Source organism: Eucalyptus grandis, chromosome 7 (assembly GCF_016545825.1).
Source record: "Eucalyptus grandis isolate ANBG69807.140 chromosome 7, ASM1654582v1, whole genome shotgun sequence".
Taxonomy (NCBI): domain Eukaryota; kingdom Viridiplantae; phylum Streptophyta; class Magnoliopsida; order Myrtales; family Myrtaceae; genus Eucalyptus; species Eucalyptus grandis.
This window is the reverse complement of record NC_052618.1, coordinates 38,632,668-38,650,578: the sequence shown is the minus strand read 5'-3', so window position 1 is coordinate 38,650,578 and position 17,911 is coordinate 38,632,668.

Below are 17,911 nucleotides of genomic sequence, written 5' to 3'. Positions count from 1 at the left end.
TCTTCACACTCGTATCACTCGTGTTTATGCTTTAAGAGCTTTTTGATTCTTTTCATCTTTTCCTTTCTTCTTTCTTAGAAGAGGATAGTTGGGTTTGATGTGTCCATTTTTCTTACGTTCAAAGCAAACTACATCTTTGTTTGATTCATTATCATCAACAGACTTGGTCTGTTAGTTTTGAAAACTCTGTTTCTTTGGATTGAATCTTCTTCCTTTTCTGTTCAGCTTTCTAAATCTTCTTATCATGAGAGCAAGCTCCTCATCATCCATATCGTCTTCAGAATCTGTGACATCAAAATCATCATTGGATTTTAATGCAATTGATTTCTTACCTTTAGGATCTTCGTCTTTATTGATTCGTTCCACTTCATAAGACTGAAGAGTTCCAACCAACTCATCGACAGATAGTGGCATGATTCTCTGCGTCTCTCTAATTGAGGTCTTTATGTGATTCCAATCCTTGGAGAATCCACGTAGTAACTTGTTTACCTTCATGGGATCAGAAATTAGTTGACCCTGATTTTGAAGACCATTCACGATTTCTGTAAAATGACTAAACATGTCAGTTATAGATTCTCCTGATTTCATTTTGAAGGCTTCATATTGACCGAGGGGAATGTTGATCCTGGTCTCTTTCACTCTATCAGTTTCTTCATAGGTGATATGTAATCTATTCTAGACTTCTTTTGCTGTAACACAAGAAGATATTCTGTTATATTCAGTAGGTGACAAAGCACAATATAAAGAATAAATTGCTTTTGCATCAAGAGCTTGTCTCTTGATTATCTCTTCCCGAGTCATTTCACTTGACTCAACAGTTTCTTTTCCTCTCTCTCGTGACAGATGCAGCTTTAGGAGTGATTCATTTTTCTACAAGTCCAATTCCGGAGGATCCTTTGATCGTAGAAACGCTTTCATCTTGTTTTTCCAGATGTTATAATCTTTTCCATCAAAGTAAGGTGGTCTGTATTGCTTTGCCCTTCCACCAGCCCTAGCTAGCATACTAGCCATGGATCTTTAACTCTGAAGTACAACACTTCAAACAAAGTGAGTACACAAGCTCTGATACCAATTGATATAGCTAGTATAAGCACCTAGAGGGGGGTGAATAGGTGTAAAAATAATTTCTCAAGATATGAAAGCAATACTAGACAAACAACAGAAAGGAAGCTCTCCTTTAGTTAACAAATCAAACTATGATCAAAGTAAAGCATAGAGTAGGGAAGAGAAAATTGAACACAAGGTTTATAATGGTTCGGCTTATTCCAAGCCTACGTCCACTCTTTTGCATTGACAGCCCACTGGCTGGATTTCATTATGAACAAAAGAGATGTTACAGCACTACTTTCCCTTGATTCCACAATGTAGATATTCTACCACACTTCCTCAAGGTATCTCAAAATATAGACTCTCTTTTTGTGTACAAGATTTCGCTCGCAAGTGAATTGACTAAGAATCAAATAGCTTCGTACTTTGGAATTCTTCTATCGTGCACACACTCGAACAACTGGAACGTCTTCCTTTTATACTCCTTTGTGCCATCATACCCGTTGGCACTACCAAAGGAATTCTTCCAATCCTCCCGTTGGACAGAATCAATTAGGAAGATCATTCGAGCTATTAAAGGAACATGTCGATAGCCCATCAATCCTGCTCGCCCATATAATCAGGATCTTGATTTCCATAAGTAGAACCTTCCAATAATACTTCGCCAATCATCGAATCTTTAATCATTCTTGATTTGAATAAAGGAATCCGTTATGTCATATCCAACCAAGAGATCTTCTCCAGTCAATAAGGCCAAATCCTTAATAAAGCAGTTTTGGATAGCCTTTCTTCAACGGATTAGAAACTGTCAATGAGAATAAACTTTGAGTCTTGAGTTTGGTAGTCCGAAGGTCTTCAGACTTTAATAGAAGAGTCTGCAAAACTTCAGACTAGACTGATAGAATCGTTTTGTCAACTTCAAAATATTCCAGAAATATTTCTCCAACAGCATTGTTACAACTTAGAGGAATTAGGACTATATAATAGCCAGTATATACTTCACTAAGCCGTTATGATAGAGACAACATAGATATTTGTTGAGCAAGCTTGGCACTCTTGACATTTATAGGCCGCCAGCTTGAGAGAGAGTGTTGGAGAAAGAATCCAATTTTTTATGTAATCGGATCGGATTTGGATGGATCGAAATCAGGTCTAACCTCGACTCATTTTTATGTAATGTGATTGTATCGACTTGTAGCTGATCGGATCACACTTTATCCTTATAATACTCGATCTAACTCGGTCTTCAAACAGACGAATATTTCCTTTGAAAAAGGAGACAGAAATTGTGAAATATACGTAAATAAGGTTCCCTCGACAATATATATATTAGAAAATGTGCACGAGGCAAAATGCACAAAAGAAATACTTTAAAAAAAAAAAAAAGAGAGGCTAGTTTAAAATTTTATTTTTAGTCTTTTTTTATCAAGAAATATAATCTTTTACGCGCTGAGTACCAGCATTCTTTGAAAAAAATTCTGCATTTGCTGAAAAGATGCTGCCTTCAATGATGATTCTACGTCAATTTGGTCCCTCTTTAGTCCACATATATCGTACCAGTCCCGAAATCTTTTGAATCATGCGATTGTCGAGAGCAGTTGCTACCCGCTGTGGCGCTGAAATTCGAGAAGGAAGTAAATCCGGGAGACATTTCTGGTAAGGATGATGCCTGCAGGGAACTAAACTAGAGAGCGACGACAATAGAGAGGAACAGCAGTCATTCGAGCTGGAGCTAGAGAGACAGAAAACGACAATGATAGCACCCGAGGCCCGACTAGCTCGTCATAACAAGTTCTAAGAGCAAAGCCAACACTGAAGAAGCACAAATGGGAAGTGCATGCGCACCTTCTTTCGTTAATTTCCTCTTCACTCTGTTTTCTCCATGGACAAAGGGTTGATTTTTTTTTTTTTTAATTTTATTATTATGATGAGATGGTTTGCATTAAAATCCTTCCTGCACTCTCGAGAGTCAAGCTTAATAGAGTCAAACTTCCAAGCATTTCGAATGCAACCACTTGAGGGCTATCAACTTCCATGAATCGAAATCCAAGTTCAATGGGACGTCAAACAAATAAGAATGCGCAATTGTAAACATAGCCAGAACAGTAAAACGTCTGATTTGAGAACCGATGCTGCAGCAGCCCAAATTCAAAGCCCCACAACTCGTTCATCAAAAGGAAATGCGCAGTCACTGAAATCCTAGAGTTAGTGAAGGATTTCGGAAGTACCCAGTTTTGATTAATTAACAGAAAAAGCCGATAATCGTACCAACTTGCCAGCTAGGCATCTCACGAAGGAAATGTGCAGTGTTTCTGGGGATGGTTATCCCCCACCTCCTTTGTCTACACCATTAGCTTCGATCTATAGGGAAAAAAACCACCTTGATGCATTCGGTTTCGCTCAATATACTGGTTATACGGATGAAATGGAAAATTTGCAATCTTTTAACAGTTGTAGATTTTACCTTATATCAAAACTGTCCCAGGTTTAATGGAGATGTGCAAAGAATTCCATCGGCGTTTAAATTCAAATACGACTATTTTATATGCAACATCTTTTCCAATTCATGAACTTGACTATGCAAGGAAAGGTGACGTGTTGAAAGTTGTTAGAATAATGATGATGATGCTGATGGTCTCATGAGACGAAACATAAATTTAACTTAAAGAACAAGACAAATATTTGCATTAACCTGATTTAAGAATGAACCTGAGCATGTCCTTAGAAAACTACCATAACAATAAAAAGAACACTCTATGGTGGGGGTGTACTAGTCAAGTTGTGATGGCTGACCCCTATGTTAAAGTGCTTCAATGACTTTAAACTTCTGAGGTGTTGGCAGCTCCCATGCTAGGAAAAACATATTGGCCAAGCACCTCCCTATAAGATTGATCTAGAGTATGACCTAGAATTGCTTTGTCTGAGGTCTCATGTGGACTTCAGCATCTCTCAGATGCTAAACACCAAAAGGGTATTCACACTCTTTGAGGAAGAAAAAAATATAGAGGGAATTAGAGGTGTGAGGCATGCAGGCTCCAACACGTTAAAATAAAGAACACATCATTGGAACCCGTTGTCCTTATATATCAGACGAACAAGCCATGGAGACCCTTGTAGGAGTTAACACTCCCTTCATTTATGAGGTAACGTCTAACCAAGAACCAAGGATACAAAGGTTACTAGGGTTACTTGGAAACCATATAACCGGGGGTAGCCTTGGATCCTCAGGACATTTTCACCTCAGAGTTGGGGCCATCCCACCTACCTAGTAACTTAGGTGGATTAATGGCATTATGTTCTTTATTTTACGTGCCAATGCCCGCACATATAACTCCCCTAAATTCCCCTCTATATCTTTTTCTTTCCTAGGAGGAGAGAATACCCTCTAGGTGGTTAACCTAATCCAAGAAGTGTGAGATATAAAATTATAGGGTTGAAACCACGAAAAATCTCAAATTGGAACATATATGACAAATTTATCTCAAACTATTTTTTTGATTACCAAAAATCACACATTAGTACATTTATAATAAATTTATCCCAAATTAATTTTTGATCACAAAAATCCAAAACCAGTACACTTATAATAGATTTACCCAAAACTAATTATTTGACTATAAAAAATCTTAAACCAGCACATTTGTAATAAAGTACCCTAAGTTGTTTCCGTTAAATTTGATTAATATCGCAAAAAAAAAAAAAATACAAATGGAACACCCGTGGCAAATGGAGGGTAAGTTTTGTTACAGATATATTAGTTTGAGATTTTTTATTGTCAAAAAATTAGTTTAAGGTAAATTTATCACGTACCAATTTAAGTTTTTTTAAAAATAATATTAACCCTAAAATATCCTAAAAATATAAAAAGAACTTTAGAACATACCTGTTGACGAAACGCTTTGAATACCAAAGGCGACGCCTCGTTAGGGTAAACTCTGATCCGTGGTCCTTTTTTTTTCAACCTGTGAAGGAAGGAACCATTAGTTACCCAAAAATGCCTCATCTCTTAAAAACTCGTCCCTCTTTTAGAAGCTCTCCTGTAGGCTTTCAGCTTTAGTTTCCGAAGCTGGGAGCCTACTTGCTCTTTGATTGTCTTTTCTTTTCTCTCCATATTGTTTTGGGAATTTGTGTGAATAAATTTCTGCGGCTGATATTGGGTGAACGTAGAGACCAATTCAGCCATTAGTCCGGTCGACAGCCACCAAGGAGAATGGTCCTGACGTGGTTCCACAATCTCTTCGAAATTAGATTGCTCTCCTTTCTCGATTTAGATTTAGGTCTAGATTTAAGGTTTTACTCTCTTGATTTAGATTTAGGTCTATATCTGAGTTCCTCACAGGTACATGATGTGTATTCTTTGAACATATTGATGTTTGCGTTTTTACATGTCAATGGTGATGAGGAAGTTGAACCTAAACACGCATCACAAGCCATTGCAAATGGTTTGTACTTGATGGTATGAAATATTGAACCTGTGCTGTGTTCTTGAGCCACCCTCAAATTTGTCCCCTAATCACTAAGCAACTCCACAGGTTAGTTCAAATACATAGATTTCCAGTATATACTTCTCTTTAATCGATAATTATGATGCGCTATCAATGATCGATGTATACTTTTTGCAAACAAGAGCGCTTTAGTAATCACCAAAGAAGAGAAAGGGAAGGACTAATGTTCTCAGTATGTTTGGACAAGGAGAGAATAATTGAAGGGAAATAGATAAGTTTGGTAGAAATTATAGTAAACTCAGTAAGAGCAATAGCTTTCGAATACCTCCAAGTCATCCCACGATTTGCAGGCATTGAATAGTTACAGCAAGTAAGCACGAGAGCAATGGAAACATTGGTCCAATGAAAGTCATCCTTTCACAGCGCATCCGACGTTTGATTTCCAATTTAAGAATTGAAGTTCGAGAACATAAATTATTTTCCAAGTAGTACCCAAAGTTTAGCCCTTTCTATCTGGACTTGCCGGGTATCTCCAGCATCTCAATCACCAATTCATGCGAAAGAGATTAGTTTTGAAATGTATCGGTCACTGCATCAAACGAAAACCATATGAGGTAGAGGCTAAGTAGTGCCAACATTAACATGCGGCATGCGATATGAAACGACATAACACATCAACATGTCATTTGTAAAAAATAGAGGATTTCGACACTTTGAAACACGTTGTATATTAAATGAATATTTTTATATATACATGATAAATTATCATTTTTATAATTATTTCAATCAAATTAATTAGATTCAATTTCATAAATAAATAAATAATAAAAATAATGCATAGAATGAATTTACACTTAAAATATTAATCCACCATTTGTTAATAACATTAATTGTTTCAATTTAACAAATTTAGCTACATTCTATTCCAATAATATAAAAAATCCAAAGCTCAACTTCAATAATAATAATAAAAAAATACCCAATCTCATGAAGCGATTGACAAAGGAATGGACACCTACCTACCTTGATCGATTAATCGATCAATTTGAGTTCCTTTCCACTAGAATCGATCGATGAGAGAGAGAGACCGACGAGAAGAGGGCGGAAAATTGTGTGGAATGGAAGTTAGAAAGAAATTAGGGTTTTTCATCTTTCACCCTTTATTATTTTTATTATTATTTATTTTTTTATATATTTTATTTTTTGTCATGCCCCGATCCTCCGAGCACGTGCCCATTCATCTACGGTCGGTTAAAAAGTGACGTCCTATGACGCATCGCCGACCCTTTCATTTTAATGCGCATACGGAAACAAATAAATAATTTCCCCAGACAACAAACAAAATGGGATAGAGAAGTAGGGTCATAAATTTTCAAACTACAACACACTTATATATACATATATCAAGTCATGTCATATACAATACTAGTTTATAAAAACAAAGTCTGCAAAAGAGGGGGGGGTTTCATAAACTACAAATCTTCATCCTCCTCCTCATCCACATTGGAGCCTTCAACTGTGTACACTGGGGTTCTTAGATCTGCAAGATCTGAGTCTACCGGGTTTACCACCAAACCTTTAGGGGGATCTACTGTACTTTGCCCAAAAGCAACTTCTAGTATATACAGAGGAATCCATACTCTGGTATGGGCCCCTCTTTTTCCATTTCGCTCCTGACGATACCATGATCTGTATCGATGGGGCACCTTTTTGGGTAGACCCGCATCGACCCAGACCACGGACCTCACCAACTCATATACCCACCCCCTTGGGCTTCCATGAAGCGAAATGAAACACTTCTGCTCCGTGACCAATGCTTAGGAGGAGCTGCCATCTAGAGACCTGAAATTATTATCCCACGACGGGGTGAGACGACGTTTCAACAAGTTCAACCCCCTAAGCCCTGTTTAGGAAGAAAATACACCCCAAGGGCTGCTTAAACACAAGCACGAGTTAGAAGACTTACATTTGCCCCAATTCCTTCCTGCACGTCGGTAATTCATATCTCATACATGCGATAACATCATTCATCGATTGGAACATCTCATTATAAATCACAGTCAAATACTCATTTCAATTATTAATCACAGCCACTTACGGGCACAACCTACTAAATGTCCAGCGGTAAATCACAACCCAATGGATACAGCCTGTTCCAAATTAGGCGATAAATCATAGCCTTATAGGTATAGCCTGCTTCAGTGGTTAATCACGACCCTATAGGCACAGCCTGTTTTGGCGGTTTTCTTAACCCATTCCATAACGTCACGACAACATACATCACCTCACCCTTCAATAATCCTCTTACCATGACTATAAACCATCACACAATTATTCATTCATGGCCAAGGACATTGAGCTTCCCGCTTGAATTCCTTAACTAAAATAATGTCCTGGCCTATTTTTTTCGTGTTAAAAATACCCGATAAAAATAATCGTGTGTGGGTACAAAGTCGGTCTGAGCCAAAAATATAATATCTCTATTTTATAAAAATCTCACTATTTTTAGTAGTTCACAAAACATTTTTGGCGCTGTAAACCGACACCTGGTAATTTTCTAATTAAATACTAAAATTAATAAATTTTGGGATAAATACCCAAAATCATAAATCACACTCAATTTGCACAAAATAATAGTCAAATAAATAATTTAATCACACCATTGCAATAAGCATAAAATTCCGGTCACTGACTATCCCGGTCTAATTTTCGAAAAAATAATAAATTAATTAATTACGAAAAATAATTAATAAATACCAATAATGCACACTTAGGCCGAAAAAGCCTAATTAAAAGCCGAGACAGGCCTGAAAATTTCTGAACCACTCTAGATAAATACTAGAGCTTATCTAGGCTCTAATTACACTACTCAAACCACCTAACATGCAATATTGAATGATTAAATTGCTAATCTATTTTAACTATCTACCTAAACCATACTTAAATTAAATTAATCAACCTTTAAACGTCACTAACTTATTAAGAAATTATTAGTGAATTAAACTCACTTGATTAATGATCTGCTTGGACCACAACGACGGGGACGCAGCGAGGATTGATAAATTCCAAAACGAGACCACCAAGCGAGGTCCGGAAGGGCTCGAAAACAGGCCAAACAATGGCTATAAGACCCACTAGCTTCAGCTTCTGCTCGATGATTGAAGAGATTGCTTCGGCAGGCGGTTGAGTTGGAAACGGCCCAAGCGAGACGGTCGGGCTGCAGCAGCTCAAGCGGGTAACTCCAGCGGCGACCCAGGGGCTTTGTGGGATGTCGAGCAGGCTAGAAGGAGGTGGCTAGAAGCGACAGGGGTGGAGCAACGCATGCAAGCGTGCAGGCGCGAGCGACGGCATGCGATGGCTCCGGCGAGTGGCAAGAAGCATCAACGAGGGAGGAGGAGATGCCGTTCGGTGTTTTGGAAATTTTTGAAGGCTTCTTGGTCGGCAAATGGATGAGCTCAACGGGCAGGGGAGAAGAAGAGGGAAGGGGGAACCAGCTACTAGGGGAACCACTTTGTCTCATCTCATCTCTTTGGTCTCCTTGGAAGGCCCCACCATGCAGCTGGCTTCCTCATCTTCTTTTCCAGTAGCCATAGCTTCCTCTAGAAGCTATTGAAATGGCCCAAATGTTGGGTCCAAAGGAGGCTACGAATTTTGATTGGAATTCCCTGAAATGGACTTCAATTGCCTCTTGGATCAACTCAATTCGGCTTCTAAAAATTCAACCGTCGAGTTCTCAATCAAATTGGTGTTTTTCCTCGCCATTAGAACCTACTTGCATCCCAAATTTGTGATAAAAAATGGTCTTCTGAATTTCCGGTAGAAAACAATCCTATCTCGACTTTTCGCCAAAAATCTTGGTTTGCAGAAAAAAATTTGAGAGTGAGTCGACGTTCCTAAAATGACTCGTGACATGACATAACTTTCAATTTTTGAAATCGGATTCAAATTTGCGGTTAATTTCAATTAGGCGTGATTTTAGCGAGACCTAGTCTACCGGGTAGCTTTTAGAAATTTTTAATGCAAATGACTTGTGGTCGATTTTCTTCGAGCCACAATGAACCTCTTCAACACATTGGCGACTCTCGATGGTCGTGAAAATCTCAAGGTTTCAAATATGGACATAGGGTACCAAAATAATAGAAAAATCAATCTAGTGCCGGATGACGAGAATTTTGTAATTTAGTGGAATCGCCCACGTTTAGCCACACATCTTTATTGAACCGACCTATCTCTGATCTCTAATCGACTTTTAATTGTGCCATAATAATTTCTACAGATGAGCACGGTCAAGTAATTGATTCTTGGTTGAACTCCCAATATTGTATTAAAATTCCTTAATGACTTCCCTAGATAGTCTAGTTATCTCAAGAGTGATCAGCTTTGAGAATAACACTATAGGTGCGTCGATGAAAGGCCCGATTTATTAAATTGAAAGCAAAACCAAAAATCTAGGATGTCACAATTTTGACCCATCGTTTATTAAAAAAAATTTAAAATTGACTTGTGTGTGTTAGAATAGGGTGTCAGATTTTTGAACTTTTGTATCGGAGCATGTCAAGAGAGTTGACTACATATCAGATTTTCTGACATCTATTGACCACATTTGTCTGACACGACACAAACTCCTAGATAGTGTCCATGCTTCCTAGGATAAAGGATCTAAAGATGACTTGTGAATGTTTTCTCTTTTCCTTTTGATTAACAATTGCCTATATATTTGCTATAAACATTATTCTGGTTATAATTTTCTCAAAACTCCTTTCTTGGCCATTTTTGTGCATTCTGATACCAAGGGCCCGTTTGATAACTAGCTAATTGTTGATTATTTTTGCTCTTTTGTCTCAGGAGCAAAAATAAAAATAAATAAATAAATAAAAGAAATCCATTTGGTAACATTAGCAAATTTTTCTACTCCTGGGAACAATGTTCCTAGGAATATATGTAGAACAAAACCAAGAAGTAGAAAAAAGTTATTCATATGTTGTTGGCAACAATTCTAGAATCAAGCCATTTTCTTTTTTGTTTTATTTTTTCTTTTCTTCTTCTTCCTCCTCTAGCTAGCGGCCGGCCAAAGATGAGGTCTGGCGACCTCGCTAGACCCTCGTTGGTGACTAGTTAGAGGAGGAACAGAAGAGAGATAAAAAGAAAAAAAAAAAGAAAAAATTTATAAAATTATTTATAAAATTATTTATAAATTAAAAGAAATTTTATGTAAAAAAAAAAATTGAGAGTTGTAACAAACGCATTCCCATTATTTTTTAGGAATAAAAATTTTGTACAATTACCAAACGTGTTCAAATGCTTAAAAATTTGCTCAGAGAGCAAAATTGAAGAAACTATTTTTGAATAAAAATAATTCTCGAGAAAGGAATGATTATCAAACGAATTCTAATAAGAAAAGTTCTCACTTTATGCTTGGATAAGCTCATTAGTTTGTGTGAGCAACACCGTCATCAAGATCCGAAATTTCAGGGTCACAGACTCGTTCCAGACTCAGTCACAAGCTTGTTCCACACTCCTAATTGACTAACAATGTCTTCTTTGACCGACTCAAGCGTTCACAAGTCTCCATCTCGTCTAGTTCTGTGCAATATCAACAGCTGTTTCGTTATTGCTATTATTATAATTATTATTAGGGTGACGCTGACGAGTGTCCCGAAAAACTAGGTAAGTATGCTTAATTTAGAATGATGCAAATACCAAGAAATTACTTGTGCATGAGACAAATTTCAAATTTTTAGCTTCACAGAAAAAGTTTAGGATGAATGACATTTAGTATAATTTAGGGTTTTTGCCCATTTTTTAATAGGGTTTTGACAAATGCCTCCAAAATATTTATTCACAAAATCTTCATCGTCATGATTAATATTGTAATTATTATAAAATTGATGCACGTAACCTTTCATTGGGGTTTTGATTCAATCTTGGAGGCAATAAACTATATTATGTGCAACATCATTTTGAATTCATGAACTTGACTATGCCAAAAAAAAAAAAAAAGTGACGTGTTGAAGGCTGTTACAATAATGATGATGATGCTGATGATTATGAGAAAAAACATAAATTTAACTTAAAGAACAAGACAAATATTTGCAAGAACCTAATCCAAGGAGGGTGAGATATAAAAGTAAAACATAAACATTAGAACATACGTGCCGATGAAACGCTTTGAGTACCAAAGGCGACGCCCCCTTAACTCTTGGGTCCATAACTGACATAAATCCATATTTTGTTTAAGGTAAACTCTAATCCTTGAAATACCCTACCAATTTCATGATCTTAGTAAGATGTGAGCCAAAGTTCAGATCCGAGAGAAATGGAAACATTGGTCGAACGAAGGTCATGATTTCACAGCGAATCTGACATTTGATTTCCAATTCAAGAATTGATGCTCAAGTAATGAGTACCCCGCATGCAAATTATTTTCCAAATAGTACCTAAAGTTTAGCTTTCTCTATCTCGATTCATGTCCCCGATTTCGGTATATTCAACATCTCAACTATCAACTCATGCGAAATAGATTAGTTTTGAAATCAATCACCCACTGCATCAAAAGAAAATACCATATGAGGCAAAGGATCCGAAGGGAAAATGCGAATGTTTTCTCCTTTTTTTTAACAATTGCGTATATATTTGTCGTAATCTTTCTTATAATTATAATATTTTTCAAAACCTTTCCTGGCCATTTTTGCGCTTTTTGATACTGATAGAAAAGGGTTCTCACTCTATGCTTGGATGAGCTCAATAGTTTGCGGAAGCAACACTGTCGTCAGGATCCGAAATTTCAGGGTCACAAACTTGTTTCAAACTCCAAATTGACTAACAATGTCTCCTTTGACCGACTCAAGGGTTCACAACTCTCCACCGATGCAATACCCAAAAACTAATCGTGCATCAGACGATAAAGCTTTAGAAACTGTGAGTTTTTTTAGGGAAAAAGTAAAAAAAAAAGGCTCAAATTATGCCTATTGTGACACCTTTATCCTGAGTATTTTTTTTTTTTTTGGTCATTGATAATATCAAAAACTCCCAAACTATGCTCACCATGACATATTTACTCTATTTTTTTGTGACATAAAAAAAAATGCAAACTTATACCTATGCGATATATTTACTTTTCTGTTAGATGATTAGTCAACCTAAGAAAGGTTATTTTTATTATTGGCACCATGTCCACACTGTATACTTTCTAACATCAATGTAGGCAAATTTTTAATAGTCTCATTAACAGATTTTTTATGGAGGGTAAATGTGTCATACATGTGCAAGTTAGGGATTTTTGGTGTTATATAATAAAAATTAGGGTAAATGTGTCATAGTAAACATAGTTTAGGGTTTTAGGGGGCTTTTGGCCAATTTATTAAAATGTTGTTTAACAAATGCCTCCAAAATGTTTATTTACATAATCTTCATCGTCATCATGATTATTATGGGAATTATTATTAAATTGATGCACGTAACCTTTCATTATGGTTTTGATTCGTTCTTGGAGGCGATAAACTTATCAGTTGGGCTGAACTCATTGTTTCTCCCCTACGTTCCAAATTTGACCGTGGACTTTTCTTTTCGAGGTTCAGCTTTGGCCTGCCCTTTCTTCTTTAATGTCTCGGCAGCTTCTCTCTTGACTTTTTCTCGACCTTGAATGGTGGCTTTATCTATTTAAATGGCCGGAAGCCAATGTAACTTTCGTGCCTGAATTTGTTATAATCTCCTTTCCTTGAATTGACCATGTTCAGGTCCGTTTCATCATCGGTTTCCATCACCCCAACCAAACCCGATCAACCAAATTTTTACCACCAAAGACGTCTCAAATGCGGAAAAAGAAGAAGAAAAAAACAAAGGTCGGTGGAATCAATTGCGATGTTCACACTTGCCATGGAGAATTATTCAATGAACTCAGTGTTGCATACTAAGTCCATTCTAAACCAAGGGGGCTGGAGGGGCGCACACGAGAACCTATCGCTTTTGGATGTTCTAGATTTACCACGGCACACATACAACAACAGCCATGTAATGTTCCTCATTCAACACGTGTTTCTGTGGTATATTCTAGGATTTGTGGACTAGGAAAATTACTCAATTTGTCCTAAACTTATTGTCTTTAATTTTGTCAATTCAATCCTAAATCTTTACGTGAAATGCCAATGTAGTCAATTTAGCTAATTTTTGCCAAAAATAGCTAACATGGCAATGTGCCATGTTGAGACAACTAGCAAAAAGTTTAACCTCTACATTCGTGATTTCCGGTGAAAATTAATCCGATTAAGTACGTTGCAATTTCATAAAAAGTTTTATGACTAAATTAGCATCCGTACAAAATATTTAGGATTTGATTTGGCAATTATTCCTTTGCTGAACTATAGCCGAAAGAGACCCTGCCAAGATTTATTTGCCGCAAAAGCTTTAGCTAATTAGGCAATTGGTCACTAGAAACACCTCTTGAAGCATGAGGGCCCACGAACTCACCCTCCATTACTTAATTGGTACATGCTCTATCAAAATTTGGATTGTCATACATTGAGTTGGACGTGCGGATGGAATAACTTTGGTCACGCATGACACGAGTGCTATTCGGCACCGTAGTGAATACCCGGTGTCTTGATCATTGAGTTGCTTGTGTAGCAAAAAGCTTCTCCGGCGACGTTCTTAAGATAAACTAAGCTTCGCCGTCTCTAGCTAACGTCTTTCCGTCGATAATCTTTCAGAACACTAGAAGCTGGTGAGTCCGCCCATCAATATGGATAAGATAGAAAGCCCGACATGAATTAGTCGGAAACTCCACCAACTACTTTGCTCAAGTCAAGGGACTTTTAAAGTGTCATTGCATTGTGTGACTTCGTATGTTTCTACGTCATCAATGACGTTCCAATGTTCATCAATGTGAATTACTTTAGCATCAAGCTGTCTTCCAGAAAGTGCAGAAACTTGAAGAGGGTATTCTAGCATTAGTTCACAAAATTGACTTTCCAAATAATGTAGCAAATCGTCTTGGGTAAATAGGAGCTTTGACAAGTCCAACGTTTGCCCGGGAATCGCGGGGTCGTCATGTGGCGTATATGAATTAAAATACAATTCAATCACAAACAGAATTAAAATATACTATAAGCGGAGATTCCACGATATTTTAAGGAATCGTTAATCATAAAAGGTACACGTAAGACTAAATTATGAAAGTCTGAAGCAACCATGATGACATATTATCTTTCATATTTCTCAAATGCACATAAGGCAATAGAAGCTTTTATCTACTAACTAGCATAGGAACAAGTTTAAGTTGAAGTATTTGGGTAAATAAAAACATAATTTTTAATTATAAATGAGTTGCAATTAAATGTTAAAAAAAAAAAAAAAAAAAAAGAGGATAAGGAGAAGGCAATAATTTCGTGGCTTTAGGGGGGAGAAGCTTCTAATGTTGCCAACTAAGCACAATGCCAAAAAATGACACCTCCAAAACTCTAAGATCATCCCATTTGCAGTACCTTTCCTATTAGATCGCAACCTAAGTAAATTCCAATTATATTTGAAAAAAATTATATTAACTGATTTAGGCTCTGTTTATTTTGTAAAAGATAAATAATTTAGAGAATATTTTTCTGAAAATGGTCACTCGTGTCGAATGAAATAATTAGTTAATGAAAAATATTTTCATTATTGATAAAAAAAAAATATGTATAATTATTTTCATGGACAATAACAATATATCGCTTGAAATAATTAGTCACTACAAAATATTTTCATTATTTTATATCTAAATATTTTCGTAGACAATCAGAATATTATTTGTTAACTCATTTTTCAATAGATGCTAGCAAATTTTTTAAGTAAATATTTTCAAGTGATTTATTATTCGTGAAAAAAATTAAGAAAAAGAAACAGTGCCTTAACTTGGATGTTGATTTAGATGTACTTGTGAAATACGAATACATTACACAACCGTCTCAACTACTAATTCATGAAACTTAAAAATATTTATAGAGGACCAAAGGCATAAGGCCCATATGGCAAAATATCTAACGTAAAAAAGAAAAACAACTCGGTAAAATAAGATTTTGCAAAATGAAAGTAAATTATCAAATTTTGAAGCACCGTATACAAAATAAACTCGCGAACCTAATGTGGTGACCCATTTTATGTATCCTTTTATTAATTTTAAAACATATGATTTATGAATATAATGTATCTATGGTCGTTAACCCAAACTATCCGTGAAATTCTATATGAAAGAATTTTTATTTTTTTTTAAAGCAAGGAACAAAATTTTGTCAAAATGATGTTACATTGACTACATTTATACAACTGTTCACCAATAAATTTTGAGTCTAAATTACATAAAATAAAAATTGGTGCCAAATTAATCAATGTTAGCTTCACACCTGGATTCCTAAGCAATGGATCATGAATGAAAGGATGGATAGCTTGATTTCTTGAAATCCTGGGGGCTTTGAAGCTTTGATCTGATTGAATTTAGAGCAACAATGACAAAGACAACAAGGTTTTGGAGCGTGACCCAGCAAAACCTCAATAATGTTGACGGAGATTGTTGGGCTTTGGAAGCTTGACTTGACCGAACTTTGATATACGATAATGACAGAGTTTTGAAGTTCGATTAGACGAGACTTTGGTGTTGAGGAAGATGAGGATGTGGAAGCTTGATTCGACAAGGCTTCGTTGATCTACGCGTTCTTCAAAGTCTTCGAGTTTTCTTTAAATTTGAAGACGTTGATTGTTCTTTTCGAGATTTTCGAGAGTCAAGATACCAATGATCATCATAAGTAGATATATAATACGAAACTTAGAAGATCTAGTGATCGTTATCAAACAACTTTTTTTTCCCTCCATTTTCGGTGCTTACAATTGTCAACACTTGAGTTTCAGTTATTAAAATGAGGAGAGATATAATTGCAACAAGGGTGTTGCTACAAAAAGATAAATAGATTAGCATCTTAGTGGAGATTAATATGGAAGGCAACAAACCAATGAAATAAATTACCACAGGTTAAGGAGGCAATTAATTGGAAATAAACATAACGGTCAATACTTCATGAATGTAGCAATCTAAATGACAACATGCTTGAGCCTAAGAAAAAGACTAAAAACGCTGAGTTGACAATGAATTAGAGCTTTAGACTCCGTTTGTTTTTGCTGAAAATCAATGATTTTGACAAAAATTAAAAAATAATCGTTTATATTACTTGAAATAATTAGTTAATTAAATAAGTTTTCCTTATAAATGACAATTTATACTTAAATATATTTGTAGATGATGCAAAAAAAAAAAAGTTTCGGACTCCACCAACTATTTAGCTCAAGTCAAGAGACTATGAAGTGTCATTACACTGTGTGACTTTGTATGTTTCTGTGTAATCAATGACGTCGCAATGTTCATAAATATCCAGAAAGTGAACTACTTTTAGCATCAAGCTGTCTTCAAGATAGCCCAGATACTCGAGGAGGGCATTCTAGAATTAGTTCACAAAATTAACTTTCCAAATAATGTAGCAAATCATCTTGTGTAAATAGAGTTTTGACAAGTCCGACATTTACCCGCGGATTGCGCAGATTGTCATGCAAAATATAACAAAAAATGTGACATATATGAATTGAAATACAATTTAATTGCAAACAGAATTAAAATAAAATATAAGTACAGATTCCACGATATTTTAAGGAATTGTTAATCGTAGAGGATACACGTAAGACTAAATTATAGAAGTCTGAAACAACCATTATGACATATTATCTTTCATATTTCTCGAATGCACATGAAACAATAGAAGCTTTTGTCTACTAACTAGTATAGGAAAAAGTTTAAATGGAAGTACTTTGGTAAATAAAAACAATTTATAATTATAAATGAGTTACATTTAGATGGTAAATTGAAAAAAAAGGGAGGATAAGGTGGAGGGCAATATATTAGTGGGCTTATCCGGGAGAAGCTTCTAATGTTGCCCACTCACATCATCCCATTTACAGTACCTTTCCTATTATATTAGATCGCAACCTAAGTCAATTCCAATAGTACTTGGAAAAAAAAAAATTATATTTCAATATCTATAGGAAAATGATGATTAATTTAGGTTCCATTTGTTTCGAAAGATGAATAATTTCGAAAACATTTTCATAAAAATGATTGCATGCATCACTTGAAATAATTAGTTAATAATTTTATTTTCATTATTAACAACAAATTTTGTCTAAATATTTTTGTAGATAATGAAAATACATCATTAGAAATATTAGTTAATAAAAATATTTTCATTATCAACAATAATTTATACCTAAATATTTTTGTGGATGATAAAAATATTTTTCTTTCTTTCATTTTTGTAAAAGGTACAAACGATCATTTTTAGAAAAATATTTTTAAAATTATTCATTTCCATGTCAAATGGAGTCTTTAACTTGGATGCTAATTTAGA